At 41.0% G+C, this 6,755-nt stretch overlaps 1 protein-coding gene across 1 annotated transcript in view; it reads right to left on the bottom strand.

Annotated features, from left to right (window-relative positions):
- Window positions 1-6,755, bottom strand: part of LOC104422702 (receptor-like protein EIX2) — a 72,424-nt gene that overhangs the window by 2,551 nt on the left and 63,118 nt on the right. The window lies entirely within an intron of this gene.

The following is a 6,755-nucleotide window of genomic DNA, read 5'->3' as shown; positions in this document are numbered from 1 at the left end:
GATTCTGGTGGTGTGTTCCGAGACACCCGAGACTTGATGGACTTAAATGGTGACCATAATTTGGTTTTCTGACCTAGATCTCTTCATGAAACTTGTAAAGGACACCTTGATACATAACATACTCAAATTTAAGAGGAAATGAAAGAGAATAGAGGGGTAAAAGCTAAAAATTTCGGCGAAGTGTATTCTGGACGACGAGGTAGTGGTTCCAGAAGTTTCGTGGGGTTGTATAAATTAATCTAAAACTAATTTGGCTTAGAGTTATGCATGAAAAGTGCACGAAAATGTGTTGGTTATCACCCTGTGAAATTTCGTAATTTTTGAAGGCCATATGAGTTTTTTAATTGAATTTATTTGGAAACTCTGCAATTCTGGTCATTATCCGAATATCATGTGTTAATTTGTGGAAATTGTGAAATTATGAGAAATTCAATTTGGCCATGAATTTTGTATGAAATTGTGATCCTATTGATTTTTTTAGTGATTGTTTGAATACTATGATTTTGGGAAAATCATAGATATTAAATTTAATATTTATTTATGAAAATAAATAAATAAAATAATAAAATAATAAAATAATAAAATGGATTTTTATTTGTCCATGGATTCAATTCTATTTGTGTGGCATATGAGTGATGAGGTATTTGCACATGTATTGAATTGAGATGTGTATGGGATAAAGTTTTGGCATGTGTATGACATATGAATTGAGATGCAAGTGTGAATTCCATGTCAAGTGTGATTCGTTTGATACCATGCCAATTGCCATGTTAAATTGAGATAAAGAAATGGTGTATGTGGATGATGGTAAATGAGGAAGTGGTTGTGGTGGATGATGATGTCTGGTGGCCTAGTGGCGTAATTCCAGAGATTCCCTGGGAGATTCAGGATGCCCGGAATGTGGGGGGCCGGAAGCCTTGTCGGAGGTCTTTGCTTGAAAGGAATGCCTCGCGATGCAAGGAGTTGGGTGCGGGATGCCTGGCTAGAAGGGTAAAGGCCGGAAGCCCTGTCGGAGGTTTTTGCTCGAAGGGAATGCCTCGTGATGCTAGTTGAGATGCGAGATGCCCGGAATGTGGGGGGCCGGAAGCCCGGTGGCCATGGGATGGCTGAGTTTGCCGAGAGCCCTGTCGGAGGTTTCTGCCCGAAGGGTTGATGATGAGATTGATGAATGGGTGATGTGGTGATCAAAATTGAAAGATAAAGATGAAAATTAAACCATGACATGATGATATGCATGATGATATGCATGATGATGAGGATGATGATGATATATGATGTGATATGATGATCACCCATGGCATGATATGAATGATAATATGCATGATGATATGCATGATGATATGCATGATGGTATGCATCATGATATGCATGATGATGATGAAGATGATATGTGATGTGATATGATGATCACCCATGATGATATGCATGACGATATGGATGATGATGATGATGATGATGTTATACGATGTGATATGATGATCACCCATGGCATGATATGCATGATGATATGCACGATGACAATGATGATGTGTGATGTGACGATGTCATGATAAGGGTGACATGTATGATATAATGATGCCATGATGATTATGGTGATGACATAAGATGATATGATATGCATGATGATAAGGCACGATGATGCATGATTGTATGCGCATGGCTGCAAGGTAAGTTATGCCTGCTATGCATGTATGATGATATGATGCATTGAGTTGTTATTGGATTTCCCTATCTCCTGAGTGGTTGTACTCACCCCTTTTGGGGATAACATTTCAGATTAGCCAATATGCCGCTTCCTGCCGTCACGCGTGGTGTATTTTATGGTCTACCGTCTGATGTAGAGGTTGAGTGTACGGAGATAGATTGTCCCTCTGTTCCCGGACTGACTTTTATCCGAGTGCGATGTCAAGTGATGTATGATATCGGCCTGGCTGGGGGCCCTGTCATACAAGAGTTCATTTCTGTGCACGTTCGACGGGATAGAGCTATGCGAGGGATGCTGCCGCCGCCACCACCTGATGCACCGGGTTGGGTGTGAGACCTGCGCGCGACGAGTAGGAGCTGGATCTCTTTTGATGTAGATAATCGACACTTTTGATGGGGGGTTTTTGTGCTCGCATGATGTTGAGGGTCGAGGTTTCTTTTTGAGGTTTTAGGCTGGACGTGGCTGAGTCCTAGCTTTTCCTTGTTATGTACCGACCCGAGAGTAGTCCCATCTTGAAAATATATGTAAATAATGTGTCGATGTTTGTTTATAAAATCCCGATGTTTAGCTGGTGTGTATTTGTATCATGGATTGGTAGGGGATAGATGGTGATGTTTAATTTGCTTCCGCTATGAGTCGCGTTGGGACCGTTTTGTTAAAAAAAAAAAAAAATGTGTCTGAAAATTAGGACGCTTGTTCGAAAGAAAAAGGAATGTATTAAAGTGTAACATCGGCGCTGGTGACGAGTTGCGAAGGGTTCGGGGTGTCACAGCCGCCCTTTTTAATTGTGGCATCCTAGAAATTCAAAGCCAAGCCTTAAGGTGTGTTAAAGTCTTTAATTAGGTGGTAGAATTTTCATGGCTTATGTTTTAGCCATTAGTCTTTTAATTTGATGATTTGTGCTTGTGATTGTGGAAATTTAAATTTAATAGATTAATAATCTATGCTTGGCCATATGATTTAAATTTCAATAATTAAAATATCCCAAGACTTTGGACAAGTTGAAAATTTGGAATTCAAAAAAAATATTTATTGAAGAATTTCAAAAAAAAGAAAAAAAAGAAAAAGAGGTTAATTCTTGGAATGGGCCTTGGGCCCATTAGCCTAAAGCTTGGTGGGCCAAGCTAGTCGGCCCATTAGAGCCCAAGAAGAGAATTCGACCAGCCCAAGGAGGAATGGCCGGATGGGCCTAAGCCCAAGCCCAAACCAAATAAAAGAAAGAAAACCCAATGTGACAAGTGGCATGGAGGAATGGCATGCATTGGTTAGATTTTAGGCAAAGCAATGATTGTTAATCATGAGATTAAGGGGGTATAAAAGGGATGAGGAGAGAGAGATGGCCGGTTCTTTGCCTCATTCGGCTGAGAGAGGGTGAGAGAGAGAGAGAGTTCGAGAGAAAGGGATAAACCGAGAGGGAGAGGAGGCGGAGCCGAGGGGTGCCGCCGTTCGCTCGCCGTCCATCCACCCGTGTGCCGCTCGATTCGCCGCTGTGTGCTCGTCGCTAGTACGATTTAGAGGCAAGTGGAGTTCGTAACTTCTCTTGCATGTTTGTTTTGGTGATTGCATGTTCGATTTTAGGTATGATTTGTGCGAAAAACCGAGGTAAGGGTCGGTTGTTTTCAAGCCGTGTGACTGTTCTTGTTCGGTTTGTGGAAGTCAGTAGCTTGTTTGAACTTGCATGTGTGTTTGGAGTCGGATTTTGGCTTCGGTTTCTTCATTAAAGTTGAAGCTAACATCTTGTAGTATGACATACTGAAATTTCGTAGAAAACGATGGATATTTGCGGGGTCAAAAGTTCTATCATACGGAAACCCTAGATCTGCGAAATCTTCACTGACCTCTTGTTGATTTCTTGATTGCATGTTGATTTCTGTTGGAGATCTCACTTTGTTGACTTCATTAAAGTTGTAGGTAACACCATAAAATACAACATACTCAAATTTGAAGAGAAATGAACAAGTATAGCTTGGTGAATCGGCTAGATCTTGGAAACGATGATTCTGGTGAAGTATTCCGAGACACCCGAGATTTGATGGACTTAAATGGTGTCCATAATTTGGTTATTTGACCTAGATCTCTGCATGAAACTTGTAAAAGACACCTTGGTACATAACATACTAAAATTTCAGAGGAAACGAAAGAGAATAGATGGGTGAAATCTAAAAATTTCAGAGAAGTGTATTCTGGACGACGCGGTAGTGGTTCCAGACGTTTCGTGGGGTTGTATAAATTAATATAAAAATAATTTGGCTTAGAGTGCTGCATAAAAAGTGCTCGAAAATGTGTTGGCTATCACCTTGTGAAATTTCGTAATTTTTGAAGTTTATATGAGTATTTTAATCGAATTTATTTGGAAACTGTGCAATTCTGGTCATTATCCGAATATCATGTGCTAATTTGTGAAAATTGTGAAATTATGAGAAATTCAATTTGGCCGTGAATTTTGTATGATATTGTGATCCTATTGATTTTTTTTAGTTATTGTTTGATTACTATGATTTTGGGAAAATCATAGATATTAAGTTTAATATTTATTTATGAAAATAAATAAATATAATAATAAAATAATATAATAATAATAAAATAAAATGGATTTCTTTTTAGCTATGGATTCAATTCTATTTGTGTGGCAAATGTGTGATGAGGTCTTTGCACATGTATTGGATTGAGATATATATGTGATAAAGTCTTGGTATGCGTATGACATGGTCCTTGTACATGTATTGAATTGAGATGTGTATGGGATAAAGTTTTGGCATGTGTATGACATATGAATTGAGATGCAAGTGTGAATTCCATGTCAAGTGTGATTCGTTTGATACCATGCCAATTGCCATGTTAAATTGAGATAAAGAAATGGTGTATGTGGATGATGGTAAATGAGGAAGTGGTTGTGGTTGATGATGATGTCTGGTGGCCTAGTGGCGTAATTCCAGAGATTCCCTGGGAGATTCAGGATGCCCGAAATGTGGGGGGCCGGAAGCCTTGTCGGAGGTCTTTGCCCGAAAGGAATGCCTCGCGATGCAAGGAGTTGGGTGCGGGATGCCTGGCTAGAAGGGTAAAGGCCGGAAGCCCTATCGGAGGTTTTTGCTCGAAGGGAATGCCTCGTGATGCTAGTTGAGATGCGAGATGCCCGGAATGTGGGGGGCCAGAAGCCCGGTGGCCATGGGATGGCTGAGTTTGCCGAGAGCCCCGTCGGAGGTTTTTCGCCCGAAGGGTTGATGATGAGATTGATGAATGGGTGATGTGGTGATCAAAATTGAAAGATAAAGATGAAAATTAAACCATGACATGATGATATGCATGATGATATGCATGATGATGAGGATGATGATGATATATGATGTGATATGATGATCACCCATGGCATGATATGTATGATAATATGCATGATGATATGCATGATGGTATGCATCATGATATGCATGATGATGATGAAGATGATATGTGATGTGATATGATGATCACCCATGATGATATGCATGATGATATGCATGATGATGATGATGATGATGTTATACGATGTGATATGATGATCACCCATGGCATGATATGCATGATGATGATGATGATGATGTTATACGATGTGATATGATGATCACCCATGGCATGATATGCATGATGATATGCACGATGATGATGATGATGTGTGATGTGACGATGTCATGATAAGGGTGACATGTATGATATAATGATGCCATGATGATTATGGTGATGACATAAGATGATATGATATGCATGATGATAAGGCACGATGATGCATGATTGTATGCGCATGGCTGCAAGGTAAGTTATGCCTGCTATGTATGTATGACGATATGCATGATGCATTGAGTTGTTATTGGATTTCACTATCTGCTGAGTGGTTGTACTCACCCCTTTTAGGGATAACATTTCAGATTAGCCAATATGTCGCTTCCTGCCGTCACGCATGGTGTATTCTATGGTCTACTGTCTGATGTAGAGGTTGAGTGTACGGAGATAGATTGTCCCTCTGTTCTCGGACTGACTTTTATCCGAGTGCGATGTCAAGTGATGTATGATATCGGCCTGGCTGGGGGCCCTGTCATACAAGAGTTCATTTCTGTGCACGTTCGACGGGATGGAGCTATGCGAGGGATGCTGCCGCCGCCACCACTTGATGCACCGGGTTGGGTGTGAGACCTGCGCGCGACGAGTAGGAGCTGGATCTCTTTTTGATGTAGATAATCGACACTTTCGATGGAGGGGTTTTTGTGCTCGCATGATGTTGAAGGTCGAGAGTCTCTTTTTGAGGTTTTAGGCTGGACGTGGCTGAGTCCTAGCTTTTCCTTGTTATGTACCGACCCGAGGGTAGTCCCATCTTGAAAATATATGTAAATAATGTGTCGATGTTTGTTTATAAAATCCCGATGTTTAGCTGGTGTGTATTTGTATCATGGATTGGTAGGGGGATAGATGGTGATGTTTAATTTGCTTCCGCTATGAGTCGCGTTGGGACCGTTTTGTTAAAAAAAAAAAAGTGTCTACAAATTAGGACGCTTGTTCGAAAGAAAAAGGAAGGTATTAAAGTGTAACATCGGTGCTGGTGACGACTTGCGAAGGGTTCGGGGTGTCACAGCCGCCCTTTTTGGTATCAGAGCGAATGGTTGTAGGTGGAGTGATAAGGAGTCTCATTTGGGAATTGAGGAACATGATTACAATGCACACCATAGGATCTAAAAATGAAATAATTGAATAACGGGTGATGGGTATTCACTCGTAGATCCCTAGTAGTTTATTTTGGATTGCCTTTAGGTGCCAGTAACATGTATATGTTACTTATGTAGTAGTAGTAGTTGCTTTGAGTGGAGGCAGTGAGTCTCAGATTATTCCTGAGGCAATGCTTGGAAATTGCAGGAAGGTCATTGTGCGAGCTGGAAGTGCTCATCCATCGAGGGCTGAAGCCTCAGCTGCAAGGGCTGAACCCCGAATGGAAGATATCCTGCAGGCATTAGCCAATATTGGAAATCTGATGGAGAGGTAGGCGCAGCAACAGCCCGGAGCAGAACGCCGTACTCAAGGACTAGTG

Source organism: Eucalyptus grandis, chromosome 8 (genome assembly GCF_016545825.1).
Source record: "Eucalyptus grandis isolate ANBG69807.140 chromosome 8, ASM1654582v1, whole genome shotgun sequence".
Lineage (NCBI taxonomy): Eukaryota > Viridiplantae > Streptophyta > Magnoliopsida > Myrtales > Myrtaceae > Eucalyptus > Eucalyptus grandis.
The sequence above is the reverse complement of the archived record's forward strand: the minus strand, read 5'-3'. Positions and strand labels throughout refer to the sequence as shown.